Below are 19,438 nucleotides of genomic sequence, written 5' to 3' on the forward strand. Positions count from 1 at the left end.
GGCACAACATTGTAAATCAACTATACTTCAATAAAAAAGTTTAATTAAGAAAGAGAATTGTTCTTTTATAACTAACATTTTGTTGAGAATAATTGTCCTTTAATGGCTGACTTTTCAGGAATACATATATGTATAATTGAGTCACTTTGTTGTATAGAGAAAATAAATACAATACCGCAAATAAACTATGCTTCAATAAAATATTTTTAAAATATGTCTGACATTTCATTTAGCATAATGTCCTCAAGATTCATTCATGTTGTACTGTGTGTCAGAACTTCCCATCTAAAGCTGAATAATATTCCACTGTATGTACATATCACATTTTGCTTATCCATCGATCCATTGGTGGACACTTGGGCTGCTTTCATTTTTGGCTCTTTGAATAATGCTTTTGTAAACATAGGTGTCAAATATCCCTTTGCAATCCCATTTTCAATTCTTTTGAATGTCAAGGCATCTGTTGAGGGCAGAGGGGTGGGCAGGAAGAAACTGGGGCTGCCTAGGGTTGGGGTGGTAAGCATTCCACTGAGGTCCAAGGAGGTGGGATGATGACAGAGCGTCTCTTTGGGATCTTACCCTGGCACAGAGCTTTGGGCGTGCTACCCTCCAGCCCTGCACCACAGGGAACCTCTCTCTAGGCAGAGACCGAAGATCAGTCTGAGGGACAGTTTCCAGGCACTCTTGCTTTCCCTTCCTGCCTCTATGCTTTTCAAACAGGCTTTCTAGAATATAAGCTCCACAAGGGCTGTGATTGCCCCGTTCTGTTCACTTCCTCTACTTCTAGCACCTGCTGAGTCCCTGGCACAAAAGGCAGACTTCTATGTTCTTCTGTCTGTCCTGTCTGTAAATTTTCACCCCCTTAGTTTTGCTTTTTATCAACCAGAGTCAATAGCTTACATTAGGGTTTACTCTTGGTATTGTCCATTCTATGGGTTTTGACAAATGTACACTGGCGTGTATTCACCACTACAGTATCATACAGAGTGGTTTCACTGCCATAGAGTTCCCCTGTTCCCAGAGTATTTATCCCTCCCCTCAACCCCTGGCAACCACTGACCTTTTTTATTCTCACTGTAGTTTTGCCTTTTCCAGAAGGTCATATGGTTAGAATCATACAGTACATTGCCTTTTCAGATTGACTTCTTTAACAATGTAATATGCATTTGAGATTCCTCCATGCCTTTTCATAGCTTGATAGCTCATTTTAGCACTGAATAACATTCCACTGTCTAGATACATCACAATTTATTTATTCCATTCACCTACTGAAGAACATCTTGGTTTCTTCAATTTTTTTTTATAATTATGAACAAAGCTAATATAAGCATCTGTATGCAGGTATTTGTACGGACATTAGTTTTCAACACCCTTGAGTAAATACCAAGGAGTGTGACTGTTGGATGGTATGGTAAATGTGTTTACTTTTGCAAGAAACTACCTAACTCTCTTCCCAAGTGCTGTACTGTTTTACATTCCGACGAGCAATGACTGAGAGTTCCTTATGCTCCATACCCTCACCAGCATTTGGTGTTGTCCAGTGTTTTGGATTTTGGCCTAATAGGTATGTGATGGTAGCTTCAGTTCAGTTCAGTTGCTCAGTCGTGTCCGAGTCTTTGCGACCCCATGAATCACAGCATGCCAGGCCTCCCTGTCCATCACCAACTCTCGGAGTTCGCTCAAACTCATGTCCATCGAGCTGGTGATGGTAGCTTCGGTTCGGTTCGGTTCGGTTCGCTTCAGTTGCTCAGTCGTGTCCGACTCTTTGCGACCCCGTGGACTGTAGCCTACCAGGCTTCTCTGTCCATGGGATTCTCCAGGCAAGAATACTGGAGTGGGTTACCATTTCTTTCTCCAGGGGATCTTCCCAACCCAGGGATTGAACCCGGGTCTCCCGCATTGGAGGCAGACGCTTTAACCTCTGAGCCAGATGGTAGCTTACTGTTGCTTTAATTTGCAATTTCCTTCTTGCCTGGAGAATCTCAGGGACGGAGGAGCCTGGTGGGCTGCTGTCTATGAGATCGCACAGAGTTGGACACGACTGAAGTGACTTAGCAGCAGCAATGACATATGATGTTGAACATCTTTTTGCATGTTCGTTTGCCATCTGTATATATTCTTTGGTGAGATGCTTGTTCAAGTATTTGATCATTTTTTAATTGGTTTGTCCTCTTGTTGAGTTTTAAGAATTCTCTGCATATTTTGGATAAAAATCCTTTACCGAATATGTCTTCTGCAAACAGTCTTTCCCGAGCTAAGACTGCAGCTTGTCTTCTCATTGTCTTGACCCACTTAGTTTTAAAGCAGCAATAAAACCAAGAAAGCCCCTTGTATGTGGGGAATCTTATGCAGTGGTGCTCACTACAATCATCTGATGCAGATTTTGAATGTTTTTCAAGCTTTGGTCCCCACTTCTGAGATTAGTGTCCTACAGATTTGAAGTGAGACCCAGGTATCTGTACCTTTAAAAAGCCCACCTGGTGGTTGGGAAGATCCCATGGAGAAGGGAAAGGCTAGCCACTCCAGTATTCTGGACTGGAGAATTTCTTGGACTATATAGTCCAGGGGGTTGCAAAGAGTTGGACAAGACTGAGCAATGCTTTCACTTTTCACTTTCACTTTTCATTTTCCTGGTGATTATGACAGATGCTACATTAGGAATCGTGACATTAAAGACAGAATTCCAAACACCCTAAGAGACAAGAGGATGATCCCATTAGAACACTGCAAGGTGCTGCCTATCTGGCCTTCCTACCTGCCCCATCCCACAGATCCATCTGAAGGCCAGGTGAGACCCAGGCCTCTATAATTCCCTGCTAGTTGAACAGTATTTCTTGCCATCTCAAACCCACTTCCCTAAGTAATCCCATGATTGTCCTCTTCCCCACTTGGAAACCAGCTCCACGTCTGATCTTCTGACCTTGGAAGATGGCAATTCCAATCTTGTAGCTGCTCAGGTCAAAACTCTCAAAGTCACCTTGACTTCTCTCCCTCAGAAACATCTACTCTATCAGCAACACCTGGTGACTTGGCCTTTAAAATAAAGCCAGGATCTGATGACTTTCACCACCTCTGCTGCCCCAGCTAAAGGAGGTCTCCTTGCTTCTGCCCTTGCCCCTTCCTGTCTGTTCTCTACTCTAAACCAGAGTCGATTATAGCAACCGAGGTCTGAGCACATCCCCCTCTGCCGGCTCACAACCCTTCACTGGTTTCCATCTCACTCAGAGTAAAAGGCAAAGTTCTTACAACAGCCTGTAAGTTTCCTCACAGTCCTTCTTGCCCTCACATCACCCTGCAGCTCTCTTATCTCAAGTGCTATTCTCCTTTCTGGTCCTTCCAGCTACACAGGCACTTTGAAGTTCCTGGAACAAGCCAGACATACTCCGCTCCAGGGCCTTTGCATTGCTGTTCACTCCTCCTGGAATGCTTTTCCCAGAAGAGCCACTGGGCTGGTTTCCTCAGGTCCTGCAGGCCTTCACAAGCCACTTGTCTAAAATTTCAAGCAGCCCATTCTGTTTAACAGGACTGCTAATTTTTTTTTTTTTTGGCCATGCTTCGGGATCCCCTGATCAGGGCCAGAACCCATGCCCTCTGCAGTAGAAGTGCAGAGTCCTAACTGCTGGACCACCGGGGAATTCCTTGCTATCTTTATTGTCCTCCAGCTCTGGTTTATTACCTACAGACTTGCTTATTTCTGTTTGGCTCCTCCTACGAGATGCCAGAGCCATCAGGTGGGGCTGTCATTCTGTCCTGTCCACTGTGGAGCCCAGGCGCCTCGAACAAGGCCTGGCGCACAGCGGTTCTCATCCTCCACGCTCCTCTCTTCATCACATCCCCTCTGTCTCCCATAGCCTGAGGCCACTTCCTTTTTACTCTCTCCAAATCTCTCTCTCCGCTCCTTGGTTCTCTACTCCCTGGAGTTATTGCTAAGAACTGGGGGCTTCCTCCCATCTGATGTAACTATTTTTTTTTTGCTCCCTTATGTGGCTTGTGTGATCCTAGTTCCTCGATCAGGGATTGAACCTGTGCCACATTAGTGAAAGCATTGTGGTCCTAACCACTGGACCTCCAGGGAACTCCCTGGTGCATCTTCATAGCTGCCAAAGGCTTCTTTCTAAAAGGCAGGTCTGTGGCAATCCTTCCACAACAGCCCTTACCTTTCAGAACAGGGTTCAGACTCCCTGGTTTCAAATCCAAGATTCCTAGTGATCTGAGTGATAGGGTCCTGTTTGCTCCTGCAGCTTCATCTGATTCTTGCCCATGGGTCTATGCATCTTCAACGCTGCAGGCTATTTTTATTCTCCTGCTTTCATACATATGTTCCTTCAGTCTGGCATGGCCATCCTTGCTCCCTGAGCCCCAGTGCCTCCTATTCTACATCCAGCAAGACCCTACTTGGCCATCATATTCTAGCTGTTGAAACCACCTTCAGAAAGCCTTCTAGGAACCTCATTGACAATCCCTTTAATAGGTCCCCTAACTCCCGAGTATACTTCAGGAGGCCTGCTCCATACAGCAGCTAATACGTATCTGTTTCCATCCTTAGTCCATTCAGGTTTTCTGCATGTTTGGTTCCTTACTCTGGGCCTGGCACTAAATAGTGTCACTAAACAGTGCTATGTGTATGCATGTGTGTACTAAGTCGTTTCAGTCATGTCTGACTCTGTGTGACCCTATGGACTGCCACTCACCAGGTTCCTCTGTCCATGGTATTCCCTAGGCAAGAATACTGGAATGAGTTGCCATGCCCTCCTCCAGGGGATCTTCCAGATCTTCTGGGGCCAGGGATCGAACATGCATCTCTTACGTCTAACCAGGACTTGCAAGTGGGTTCTTCACCACTAGCACCATCTGGGAGGCCTCAAATAGTGTTCAGTTCAGTTCAGTTCAGTTGCTCAGTCGTGTCCGACTCTTTGAGACCCCATGAATCACAGCACGCCAGGCCTCCCTGTCCATCACCAACTCCCAGAGTTCACTCAAACTCATGTCCACAGAGTCGGTGATGCCATCCAGCCATCTCATTCTCTGTCGTCCCCGTCTCCTCCCACCCTTAATCCCTCCTAGCATCAGACTTTTTTCCAGTGAGTCAACTCGCATGAGGTGGCCAAAGTTTTGGAGTTTCAGCTTTAGCATCAGTCCTTCCAATGAACACCCAGGATTGATCTCCTTTAGAATGGACTGGTTGGATCTCCTTGCGGTCCAAGGGACTCTCAAGAGTCTTCTCCAACACCACAGTTCAAAAGCATCAATTCTTCGGCGATCAGCTTTCTTCACAGTCCAACTCTCACATCCATACATGACCACGGAAAAAACCATAGCCTTGACTAGACGGACCTTTGTTGGCAAAGTAATGTCTCTGCTTTTTAATATGCTATCTAGGTTGCTCATAACTTTCCTTCCAAGGAGTAAGCGTCTTTTAATTTCATGGCTGCAATCAGCATCTGCAGTGATTTTTGAGCCCAAAAAAATAAAGTCTGACACTGTTTCCACTGTTTCCCCATCTATTTCCCATGAGGTGATGGGACCAGATGCCATGATCTTCGTTTTCTGAATGTTGAGCTTCAAGCCAAACTTTTCACTCTCCTCTTTCATCAAGAGGCTTTTTAGTTATACATACTATATCTTTCCTAGGTGATTAACTCTCCAGAAATACAAAAATATGGCCCAAACCTGTAAGAATGTTTCAAATGTCCATGGCACTTTTGCCAGATAATGAACTCACTATTTAATAGTACCAAGAATGTTCCAGAATGCATCATTGCAAGTGTGCCTAAAAGATAGGACAGCTGACCTGTTGGGGGTGCCTGTATAGCTCAGACTGAACTGGCTAAACAGTCTCCGCATATTTTATTACTCCTTTGTGTATATATACGTAAACATACAAAAATATATGCATTTACATATAAAAATGTTACATATGCATGTATTGGTGTGTAATGGAAGATCCTGGAAATATTCTCTGGGGTACGGTTGGCTGGCTGGTTACCCTGTAATAGCCTCCCACATCTGGTTGAGCTTCCTGTGTTCAGGCCAGTAATGGAATAAACTGTTAAAACTAACAGTCATTTCCCCCTGAAGTCTCTAGAACTAAAGTCTTTACTCAGATGTATGTTTCTAATTGGTAGGACCTCACTACAAAATTTCTCTTATATTAATTTTGGTCCATTTTATCCTGTAATCATGGAAGCCTCCAGTCTAATATTCTCTTGAAAAGTTCCAATATGTTAAAGAGAGTAATTACATCTATTACATTAACTATTTTTAACTTTTCCCAAATTGTTCATGGGATGTCAACTAGTGATTTAGCATCTACGAGTATGCTGTTCATTCATTCATCTTCACTCAGAGGCTCTGCCAGTCATTCAGCAAATGAATGCTCAGTGGGTATTTACTAGGTCAGGGAAACATATGATGTCCAAGTGAACAGGTAAATGAAATGTTTAATGATAGGTGCTGTGAGCAAAATAAAACATGTCAGTGTGAAAGAGCGCTGGGAGGAGGGGCTACTGCAAATCAGATGGACAGGAGCATCTTTCTGCAGAGGTATCATTTCAAATGGAACCTGAGGAGCCAGCCTTGCAGGGACTGGAGGGGAGGACATGACAGCAAGACAGTGGGGACACACCGTGGGACATAGTCCTTGCTAACCTGGAGCAAGCATGTCCCATCGCCATGCTCCTCTTCCTCCAGAAGCCTGGCCAGGTGCCCTTCCCTCCCCCACCTCCCTCTGCCCTGCAGTCCTTTGTTGGTGCAGCTGTCTCCATGTCACCCAAGACACTGCTCCCAGGGCTGGCTCAGAGGTGGTTCACCTTTTACCCTTGTATCTATTCACAATGTTTGGCAAACAGGTGGAGGTCAGTAAATGCCTGTGGCATTGTTGAATAACAATGTGTACATGCTCAGTTGCTTCAGTCATGTCCGACTCTTTGTGACTCCGTGGACTATAACCCACCAGGCTCCTCTGTTCATGGGATTCTCCAGGCAAGAATACTGGAGTGGGTTGCCACGCCCCTCCAGGAGATCTTCCTGACCCAGGGATCAAACCTGAGTCTTGTGGCTCCTGCATTGCAGACAGATTCTTACCACTGAGCTACTGGGGAAGCCCTGAAGAACAATGACTTGTCTGCAAAGCAGATATGATAGAGGTTCACAGGGCTGTGATGTAAAAATGAATTTCCAGAACCAGAAGAAACATATCTTTTAATCTGGGAATTATCTATAAGTGATTCTCAGAGCAGGGGGGAAACACATGCAATAACTATCAGGAAGGATTTAGACTGTAAAATCACAAAGGGGGAAAATGGGAGTGATTTGGAGCTTTGCTGAAATGGAATTTTATGTCTTTGCTGCAAATTCCATCAGCCTCAGCTCTGGAAAGCATCACCAGCCCCAGCTAGAAGGGCTCCCAGCATTGGGCACAGTGAGGGTTTGGGGCTTTCTACACTTTTGAGCACAGCCAGAGCTTCCCTGATAGCTCAGTTGGTAAAGAATCTGCCTGCAATGCAGGAAAACCTGGTTTGATTCCTGGGTTGGGAAGATCCCCTGGAGAAGGGAAAGGCTACCCACTCCAGGATCCTGGCCTGGAGAATTCCATGGACAATATAGTCTATGGGGTCACAAAGAGTCGGACAGGACTGAGCGACTTTCACTTTCAGAGCCAATCATGGAGCTCCTGTTGGCAGATGAGATGGAAATGCTAAATGTGTGACTCAGCCAGTGGGGACCTCGATGTGTCTGCTGGTGCAGCCAGTGTCCAAGGAGCAGACACACCCTAAACATTGACCAGCTGTGGGATTTGTCTCTGATGACCCCAACAGCTAGAGAAAGTACTAGAAATATAACTCAACAATTTCTGATCTAAAATTCCACAAACTGGCTCACCTCATTTTTGTGGCATTTCTAGAAGGTTGAGCCTGAGGGGTGTAATTCAGACTGATTACTGAAAATCTTTGGTTTAAATTAATAATAGGTAACAGTTCCGTTCCCTCGCTCAGTCGTGTCCGACTCTTTGCGACCCCGTGGACTGTAACCTACCGGGCTTCTCCGTCCATGGGATTCTCCAGGTAAGAATACTGGAGTGGGTTACCGTTTCCTCCTCCAGGGGATCTTCCCGACCCAGGGATCGAACCCGGGTCTCCTGCATTGGAGGCAGACGCTTTAACCTCTGAGCCACCAGGGAAGCCCAGGTAACAGTTAGGGAGTGCTAACTATGTGCCAGGTGGGGGTGGGGCAGGGCCTTACATTAGTTAATTCTCACAGCAAACCTATGAGGCAGGCACTGTTACTAATCTCATTTTACAGAACAGGCAAAATAAAGCTCAGAGAGGCTAAAAAGCTGGCCAAGGTCTCTCAGCATGGGGGGACATGTGTCCTCTGGCCAAGAAGGCATTCTGACTATTGCAAGGTTCCAATCTGTTACCAGGATTCATACTATTCCAATCTATTTGCAAGAGTGAAACAACATGGCATATATTTACACAGCAATAATATTAACATATAGAGCTCCTTGCTGAAATTGAGGCACTGGTTTGAATCCTATGGTGGGAGATTCCAGATATTGCACTTTAGAAATAAAAATCAAACAAGCCTGTATTGAGTACCTGCTGTGCTAATACTAACAGCTCATACTGAGCACTTACTGGGCGGCAGAAACGGGATTCAAATCCAGGAAATTTGACACTTCTAAACAAATTATTGAATGAATAGTTAAGAACATTTTGTGTTTTGACTTTAAATATTAATGGATAAAACCCAGGAAAGCTCTTTAGGGTCTTCAATCCTTTTAAGAGTCCTGGGAGCAGGAGATTTGAGACTGGCTGCATTAGGCAGGATCTTCTGCTTGATGGACTCGGTCCTGTTCCCACTCATATTCCAGCCTTCTTCCTGCTGTGGATGTGCTGAAACAAGTGATACGCTCTGCCAAGCCTTGTCTCAGCCCCATCCCAGGCTCCTTCTGCGGCATCTTGGCTCCACAGGGCAAGGAGGCTGAGAGGGACCCGGCTCTGCTCAACAATAGGCAGCACGATCTGTTCTTACGAAACCCTTCCCTCGCAGTGCCTGTTCCTCTGAACACAAGGGCACAGCCTCAGATTTATAAGCCTTACTCCCATGATGAGGCCACAGTCTCTTTTTCAAGGTCTCTCTGTGGAAGGCAGCAGGTGGAAATCAGCAAGTTCACTGTCACTGGAGATTCTCAAACAGAGGCAGGACCCGAGTTCATTGGGTGTGGGGTGGTTGTTGAGGGGATTCTGCAACAAGAAAGACATCCCCGTCCTTTGGGAACCCTCTCGTACGAAAGCTGACTGCTCACAGAGGACCATCACTGTTGATGAAACCAACCAGCTGGTACTGCTTTTAGACCTGGAGAAATCCTAGGAAGCAGCATTCATGAAGGGGCTTGCAAGAAGCCCAAATCATGAAGCTTCTGCAGGCGGCCGCCTTGTCTGCGGGGATACTGCACAGACCACGACACGAACCACAAGAAGTTAAGCCCCAGCCTTTTTAAAGCAGAGCCAGGTGAGTGGAGGGAGCACGGAACTCTCAGATAAGGAAAGCAGATGATGGTACATTCTTTGTAGGGCTGTGCCCCGTTCTAGCTGTGCTGGGTCCTTTCTCTGTGCTCTTCTCACTCATTATTATTCAGGAGGTCCTGTGTTTACATCACACTTGCAGCATACACTGCCTACATTAGGTCACTAAGAGCTTTGTGATGGGCAAGTGGAGTCTCCATTGTGCTAAGTGACTTGCCCAGTGGCAGAGCGAGTTTCCAGCAGAAGCTAAATTCAAACCATGTGCTTCTGGCTATGAATTCAGCCCACTACACACCAGCCAACAATGACCCTACAGGGGCAAAGAGGGTGCAACCCCCTGTGAACCCACTGAGTAGCCCCATTGAGGTAACAGATGTTCTCTTGGCCTTGGCCCACAGAAATCTCCTAGATGCCCCTCCGCCCCCAGGTCTCAGACTGTGGACATCCCATTATGACCCAGCTATCCCTGACCCCAGACCCTGTAACATCACTGGAAGGCCAACGCCTGGACAGGTGAAACCAGTGAGGATCATCCAGACACTGGCAGGCTGGCAAAGAAAAGAGAGGGAAGGAATGGACTCACACTGCTGAGTCCTCTGTATTGGCAGACACTGTCCTAGGTATTTAAAGGTAAACTTTCGATTCAAGTAAAACATACATGAAAACTGTACAGATTGTAAGTGTATATAGCTTGATGAATTTTCATCAAGACAACACACCCATGTAACAATCACTGAGATCAAGAAGCAGAATCTTGCCAGCACCCCCAGAAGTCTCCTGTTGCCCTCTTCTAGGTGCTACTCTGACCTTCAGCAGTATGCATCGGCTTTGAGCGTTTTGAAATTTAAATATATGGACACACAGCACGAGGGCTTCCCTGGTGGCTCAAACAGGAAGGAACCTCCCTACAATGTGGGTTCAGTCCCTGGGTGGGAAGATCCCCAGAGAAAGGAATGGCAACCCACTCCAGTGTTATTGCCTGGAGAATTTCATGCATACAGGATCCTGGAGAGCTACTAGTCCACGGGGTTGCAAAGAGGCAAGGACACAACTGATCGACTAAGGCTTTCACTTCACTTCATACACAGTGTGTACTTTCTGTGGTCAGGCTTTTTTCTGTCAGAACTGGTGGTGAGATTGATCCTTGTGTTGTATGTAGTTTGTTTATTCTCGTTGCTATACAGTAAGTACTCCACTGGATGAATATACCATGGGGTATATTATTATACCCCATGGTATTATTATATATATAATAATGATATATATTACTGTTGGGGACATTTAGGTAATTTCCAATGTCAGCTATGGTGAATAGTGCTGTGAACATGTGGACATTCTTGTGTGTCTTTTGGTACCTATATGTACTCATTTCTCCTGGGTTTATAACTAGAAGTGGAGTTGCTATTATATGACTTTTATCCGTTTAACTTTATAAGACCCCAGCATGGATGTACTGATTTCCACTCCTACCTGCACTTTGGATGTATCATTTTGAGGCAGTCTGGGTGGTGATTAAAAGTATGGACTCTGGAGTCAGACAACCTGGGTTCTCAACCTGACTCTGCCCTTGTACTTACTGTGTGACTTGGGCTGACTTCCCTAAGTACTCTGTCTCTCAGCTTTCTCATCTGTTAAATGGGGAAAATAACCATGGTCTCATCCTCTTGGGGTAATTATGTACTTATCATAATGTCGTCACTCTGCAAATGTAGGTCTTACCGTAATTCCAAGTGGGCACCAAGAGGTCTTCACAGTGGTCTTTAGGGGGTCCCTGGAGAACCCCGTCCCCTCAGCCTCCTTCCTGACCCCATGGTGCTTGTGTCTGTGCTAGATACCCTGTGAGCGCGATCCCCACACCTGAGGAGTGAACCAGCTAAGAATCAAATGAAAAAGAATGGGGAAGGGCAAAGGAAGGCCCAGGCAGGCAGAGGGTGGGTAGGGAATAGATCTGTTATCTCAAAATGCTTCCCAAAGGGATTCTCTGGCTTGTACTGACAGCTGTCTTTTGGCCTCTCTTCTCATAGCTTTGGAAGTGCTCATGGCTGTTTAGAAGGCAGAAAGAGGGGAAGCATCTAAAACATTCAGAATATTAAAAAAATATTCAAAATAATGTGGAGAAATGTAATTGGAACAACAACTGGTCTGCTAGGCTACACTTTTAAGTAAATGAAAGTCTAATCAATATTTATTTTTATTTATTTTTTAGAAATGATTGTTTCCTACCCTCAATTACTTTTGTCTTATAATTCTTGCCAGAATAGAAGTCCTTCTATTTTTAGCCCAAGCATGGCTGAGAATCACGCTACATTAAAAATGAAAGCTTGCACACATGGCAACTGGGAAACGGTGCTGGGAAATATAAACATCATCCTCTGTTAAAACTGCATGAGACTAACAGTGGCCCTGAAGAACGCTTTTTAAAGAAAACTAGTCCTGCCATTTCTTCAGGCCAAAATACACACTGAAGTTTCCCTTCTTGGAGTCACGACTAACTGAAATAGAAGTGGCTTCCACGGAAGGGACATGGTGTGATAGGAATTACCCAGTTCAGGGTGGGGAGACCTGAGCAAATTCCTCAGGCCCTTGGAGTTACCATTTGCTCATCTAGGTTGGGGTAGATTTGACCAGCAGTTCTCAAAAGATTGCTTCTAGCTCCACCATTTGGAGACTGTAAAAGCAACTTGGCAGGAGAGAATATCTGCCTAATTTTCTCTTCTAATTTTCTTTTAACACTCTCCTCCTTGGCCCATTTTCCCTTGAATCCAGCATCAGAAGACCCCACTGCTTCACGAAACTCTTGCCTCCTTGCTGTTCTACCACTGGAGAGGTTACTCCTAAAATGCTAAGGGACTCCCTGGCAGATCCCAGGAGGACAAATTCACCCCTGAAAACCTGATGCCCTTCTCTTGAGACTCTTTCAACACTAAAACTAAAATTCCTAGGCAGAAAACACTTCTTTTCAAAATTTTAATAGTAAGATAAAATCCATCTAGAAACCAGTCTTTCTGCACCTCTTATTTCCAAGGAAGAAATCTTATATCTAGACAGGCAGAGCAATGTCCCACAGGTTTGCACAAATGTTCATGATGGAGCTAGGACTACGTTCCAGGCTTCCCTGTCAACACCATGGGGTTTGTATTAACCAGGGAAGGGAAAGAAATAAACATTTCTGAGGACCTATTACATGCCATGAATCCTGAGTGACCTGGTAAGACTGATAGATATCACTGCACCCATTCTACAGATGAGGAAACCAAGGCTCAGAATAACGTCACCAAATTATTCTTGGTGGCAGGAGAAGGCAAAACTTTCTTAGGTCCAACATCTTGCTTTACCCACCTTTGATGTTACTTTTAGTTCAAAAGAAGACTTTTTCCTCTGGAAATTTTCTTAGTAAGAACACAGATATTAAAACGAATGGATCTTGGGCTAGAAGGTAAGATCTTAAGGGGGCCTGAATGTGATGTAAACCATTTGGTGTCAGATGAGATTAATAATTTGCTGTTTGAGGGACAGGAGGGTGGAAACATAGAGCTGACAAAAAGTCACATGTGGACCTCAATGTGATCCCTCTTGAGATCCCAGAAACCTCAACACATCTCTTCAGCTCATGAAGTGCTTGAGTGTGAGGAGATTTCTTAATAGAAAATGGTGAAAAATGGACGGAACCGAAGTGAGACATGTGGGAGTGTGAGACTAATGAGAAAACCCCAGAGAAATGACAGGGAAGGCCCCGTTGCCCCAAAGCCAGAGCATTAGCTAGGCTTCAGGTAAAATCTTCCAGAAAGTTGGGGCAGGAAGTGGGCAACCATCTGACATCCCATGGTTTGAGACTGGTGACCCCATTGAAAACTTATCTAGGCCAACTGCTACCTCAAACCTTGATTCTTCGAGGGGACCTTGTCTCTTGCTTAGTGAGTTACAGCTTCATCGCAGGGGGCCTCACAGATCCCCATGAACACACATGCATACATACATATACAGTATTGAGTATACCCCAAGAGGTACGTCCACTGAGTTTCCCTGCCAGCGGTAGGGTTTCTGTAGGATGGCACGTCTGTGTTAGCCTTTGATTTCATTTAAAGCACCAACTCTGACTCAATATTTATTGGGTGCAACTATGTGAAATGCAGGGACTAGTGTGTCTGGCAGCTGCTGAGGGGGCTTCGCTATATGGTGTGGCAGGAGATCCAGGGACGAAGTGCAATCTAATGGCTGCAGAGCATCCTGCCCTGGGCAGGTAGAGAGCACTAGAGTGTGGGGATAACCGGGCTTGGGGGCATAAAGGAAGGCCCCTCGGAGGCCATGACTGGAGGGAAGGACAAGGAATCACTTTCCAGGAGCGGTAGCAGCAAAGGCAGGGATCATCCAGGTGGGGGAAATCGAGTCTCTGATTTAAAGGCAAATGTGATTTTAAGGGCAGAATCCACTAGGAAAGCAGAAAGACATTCGGCCTGGGTCAGAGGACATAACCTGTTCTCAAGATAATTGGCTCAAGGGCTGCTTCTTCTCGCAGAAACATCATTTTTATTAGTGTTGTTTTAACTTATCAGTACAGTTAATGGCTTACAGTCACCCACTCCCCAGGCAGCTTCCTGGCAACCCCAGATCTCTGATCTAATTTTATCCTTGAGAAATTTGGATTTAGAAGAAAATGTGCAGAAGCCTTGCTTGGGAAGAGGCTGGAAGAAAACAGTAAATCCAGACCCCTGGAGAGTGCACGGGCTGGAAGAAGAGACTCAGGGGAGGGTTTCCAGTGGGTGAGACCCACAAAAGGTCGCTGTGTGTCTGAGTGACAGCATTTTATGCCACCGCCCAGCTACTGTATTCACCCAGCTCTGCAGAGGGTGACACAGTCTCTGGAATGTGTATCTTATTTTTGTCCTGCCTGCCTTTATGGCCATAAAACAAGGTCTCTCCCTTCACAGCAGAAGGACTAATTAGTGTGGTTGATCTGGGCCGGAACACTGCCTGCATTTTCCTTGGGTTGGCACCTCTTTAGGCCATAAAAGGGTGCGTCCTGGGAAGCCTCCACCGGTGTCTTCAGCTGTGGGCCACAGTGTGTCACAGCAGAGGTGTGTTCACAGCTGTACCAAGGGTACACTGGGAAAGGTACAACCGTGACGCGATGACTCAGGCCTGAGGGTGGGCGGAAAAGGAGACGGCACCTATTAATATAAAACTCAACCCTTCCTCCTGGGCTAGCAGGATGCCAGCCTTCACCACTCCCTGTGGATGCTGGGCTGTCCTGATGCTTGGCAATTTCTCCTCGGTAATCTGTTGTCAACACAAATTGACCTACAGGCTCAATGCAATCTCAGTCAAAATCCCAGCAGAATTAAAAATGTCTGCTCTGTGACAGACACTGATACCATTAAGACAAGCCACAGACTGGGAGAAACTATTTGCAAAAGATGAACCTAATAGAAGGCTGTTATCCAAAATATACAAAGAACACTTACAATTCAACAACAGAAAAGCAAAAAACCCATTTTAATAATGTGCAAAAAGGCCTGAGCAAACACCTCACCAAAGAAGACATACAGAGGCAAATAAGCATACAGAAAGATGTTAAACATTGTATACAAATTACAGAGACCATCAGATACACTAAATACCTATTAGATGGTCAAAGTCTAAAACACCAAATGCTGGTGCAAATGCAACATGGCACAGCCACTTTGGAAGACAGTTTGGTAGTTTCTTACAAAACTAAACACACACTTATCATATGATCAAGTAATTATTCTCCTTGATATTTATCCAAAGGAGTTGAAAATATATCCACATAAAAACTACACACAGATGTTTTGAGTAGCTTTATTTTTGATTGCCAAAACTTGGAAGCAACCAAGATGTCCTTCAATAGATGAACAGATAAATAAACTCTGGTACATCCAGGAATATAATTCAGTGTTAAAAAGAAATGAGCTATCAAGTCATGAAAAGGCAGAGAGGAACCTTAAATGCATATTACTAAGTGAAAGACGGCCACTCTGAAAAGGTGACATACTGTGTAATTCTAAATATATGACATTCTGGAAAAAGCAAAGCTGTGCAGGCAGTGAAAAGATCAGTGGTTGACAGGGGTTGTGGGCACAGAAGGATGAATAGCTGGAGCACAAGGATTTTTAGGGCAGTGAAACTACTCTGTATGATACTATAATGATGAATATGTGTCATTATACATTCATCCAAACCCATAGAAGGTACAATACCAAGAATGAAGGGTTGTAATATAAACCATGGCATTTGGGTAATAATGGTGTGTCAGTGTAGGTTCATCATTTGCAACTAATGTGCCAGTCTGGCGGGATAATAGTGGGGGAGGCTGTGCCTGATGGGGGCAGGGGATATATGGGAAATCTCTGTTTCTTCTACTGTTTTTCTATGGACCTAAATTGTTCTTAAAAATGTCTGTTATTTGAGTCAGTTCTAACGAGGTGGATGAACCTAGAGCTTATTATACAGAGTGAAGTAAGTCAGAAAGAGAAGGATAAATATCGTATATTAGTGCATATATATGGAATCTAGAAAGATGGTACAGAAGAATTTATTTGCAGGACAGCAGTGGAGAAACAGACATATAGAACAGACTTAGAGTCAGACACGACTGAGCTACTGAACTGAACTGAACTGAATGGACATGGGGTGGGGGGAGGAACACGGAAACCTATGTTACCATATATAAAATAGATAGCCAGTGGGAATTTGCTGTATGGCTCAGGGAACTCAAACTCTGTAACAACCTAGAGGGCTGGGATGGGGAGGGAGATTGGAAGGAGGGAACATATGTATACCTATGGCTGATTCATATTGATATTTGGCAAAAAACAACAAAATTATGTAAAGCAATTATCCTTCAATCAATCAATAAATAAATTTTTTTAAATGTCTATTAAATACTCCAAGAAACAAAGAATTCTTGCTTTTTTGACTTACAGATGCATCTATTACATCTGTTCAGTTCAGTTCAGTTCAGTTCAGTCGCTCAGTCGTGTCCGACTCTCCGCGACCCCATGAATCACAGCACGCCAGGCCTCCCTGTCCATCACCAACTCCCGGAGTTCACTCAAACTCATGTCCACAGAGTCGGTGATGCCATCCAGCCATCTCATTCTCCATCGTCCCCTTCTTCTCCCGCTCCCAACCTTTCCCAGCATCAGAGTCTTCTCCAGTGAGTCAACTCGTCGCATGAGGTGGCCAAAGTATTGTAGCTTCAGCTTTAGCATCAGTCCCTCCAATGAACATCCAGGATTGATCTCCTCTAGAATGGACTGGTTGGATCTCCTTGCAGTATAAGGGACTCTCAAGAGTCTTCTCCAACACCACAGTTCAAAAGCATCGATTCTTCGGCGATCAGCTTTCTTCACAGTCCAACTCTCACATCCATACATGACCACGGGAAAAACCATAGCATAAGGAGTTCCCTGGCTTGTATAAGGGAGGAATCTGCTCAAAAACACACTGTAAATAAGAACTACAGTGAAAGCTGTCACCCCCTCAACTTTATAGGTGTTAATAATGTATTTTATCACGTCTTATCCAATAGAACATCTTCATATAGTACCACAATGCCAATTAAGTTGTGGCATCATTTTGAGACCAATCACTGAGAGATTAAAGAAAAGGAAATGTAATAGTTGAGGTGTCAACATTATGAGCTCTTTAAAGGTCAAAAATTATTATAGCTTTGTGAACTAGAAATAAGAAGGTCACTGAAGCATCTTACAGGTTGCATTTTCTAACAAGGTCACTACAATCCAGAAGAATGAGAAGCTCTTTGGGGTTCCTCCCACTTTGTTGTAAAAGGATTTTGAGTCCAAAAATAAGAAAGCTACTTTGGCTTATCCATAGCACTGACAGGTCCATTTCTTACTCTGACTTTATAAGGAGCCATCGTTATGGAATTCCAGGCACCTAATAAGTCTTTGGCTGGGCCTAGGGTTTTGGTCCTTCTAGCTCAGGAGTCTGGCTTTTGGTCACCTGAGGGAACTTCACCAACCTTAGCTTCTTTTTCTTCTTGAATTTTTGTCTATGAAAGAGAACTGTTTCTGTCACAATACTTCTGACATCTAATGTGTAGATTTTCCACATCAGGCAATTCTCCAGTTATCTGTGGACACCAAGTGGGTGTCCTATATATATTTTTTTAGTTGGGGTATAGCTGCTTTATAATATTGTGTTAGTTTCTGCTATACAGCAAAGTGAATTAGCCATATGTGTATATATATCCCCTCCCACTCGTACCTCCCTCTCACCTCTATGATTTTATTCAATTCTGATTCTAACTGCACCATATCAGTGCTCAGTTCCACAACACTGCCTCCATTCAGATGTCAACTACAAGTAGTGAACCCCTAGGCTTTTCCCAACCTCTGTTTGACTTAACTACAAACTGGGGGTTCCCATATTCTCAGGGTCAGTAATTTTCTATAATGACTCACAGAACTCAGGGAAACAGTATTACTGATTTGCTGTGGAGGATGTTATAAAGGACAGGCAAATGAAGAGTTACATATGGCAAGATGAGAAGGTTCCCAAACACAGGAGCCTCTTTCCGCATGGAGTTTGGGAGTGTATCACCCTCCTGGCAACTGAATGCATTCACCAACCCAGAAGATCTAGCCCCTTCATTTTATGGAGGTTTTTTTTTTACCAGCAAGATAGATTAGATCATTAACCACTGGTGATTATCCCCAGCCCCTTTTCCCTCTCTGGAAGTTGATGGTGAGATGGGGCTGAAAGTTCCAACCCACTAATTACATGGTTGGTTACCATGGCAACCTCCCCATCCTAGGATGTCAGCTACCTAGGATGCTATCTAGGGATTGCCTAGGGGCTCTTAGCTACCAGTCACCTAATTAGCATAAATTTTGGTCTGCTTGAAAAGGGCTTATTATGAATAAAATATTATATTCCTTTTACCCCATCACTCAGGAATTCTACTAAGATTTTAGAAATTAGAAACTCTGTGCCAAGAACTGGGGATAAAGATCATATATATATATATAATATATATATATATATATCTCTCTTCATACATCACAGTCTGTTTTGCTTGTTATTTTTTCTTCTTCCTCTACTTTTCCCCCTTTTCTTATTTTTTCTATTTTTCTTTTTGTTTTAATTTTCTTTCTTCTTTTAATCTTCCCCTAATTTTTCTTTTTTACTTTATTCTTTTATTTTTGTCACCTTGTGCTTTTTCTCATTTTTTCATTACTTTTTTCTCATTTTTATTTATTTCTTTTTTAATTTAGTAAGTTACTATTGTTAGCAATAAGTCCAAAACACTGCAGGGCTGCTTGGCCACCTCTGCTGAAGAAGAGGTCCATATAAGGAAACACACATTCCTCAAGATCACTGGCAAGTACAGTCACACCCCTCAAAGTATCTCTGCTGTCAGCATCATGGATATTGAAACTGAAAAACACCATTTTCACTTCTTACCTTCCACCACCTCTCCCTTTGCCTGAACTACCATTTACCTTTGACTGCTGACAGAGAAGCAGAAGGCCAGCGACCTTTGTCTCTCTGAGCGAGGTCCCAGGTGAGAACTCTGCTGTTAAGAAGCAGTGGCTATAGGATGTGGCATCCAGCTGGAATGATGTGACCCCTGCCCTTTGATACACTCGTGTAACACAGATGTCAGCAGGCCTTAAAATTTCCTGTCCTTTGTGAATTCATTCCCCATGTAATTTCCAGCCAAGTTCCCAATTTCAGTGGGGATTCTTGAAAGTCAGATATTTTACTAGGTCACCTTAGACTGTGATTTTGTGCTTACAATGAATCCCAGATCTTTCTCCCAACTTGCATGAGTTAGCTGTCCCCTTCTTTCTATCCTAAATCCACCCAGAGAGACTTAGTTCCTTTATTTCCCCCAAGCAACACCTTTCCAAGCCCATAAC

At 44.2% G+C, this 19,438-nt stretch overlaps 1 pseudogene; it reads left to right on the forward strand.

Moving 5' to 3' along the window:
• The first annotated feature begins 6,672 nt into the window (after positions 1-6,672).
• The window catches only part of LOC129552071 (ferritin light chain pseudogene), an 87,089-nt pseudogene continuing 74,323 nt past the window's right edge, over positions 6,673-19,438 (forward strand).

Source organism: Moschus berezovskii, chromosome 3 (assembly GCF_049115385.1).
Source record: "Moschus berezovskii isolate FMDL1 chromosome 3, NW_MosBer_1.0, whole genome shotgun sequence".
In the NCBI taxonomy this organism is placed as follows: Eukaryota; Metazoa; Chordata; class Mammalia; order Artiodactyla; family Moschidae; genus Moschus; species Moschus berezovskii.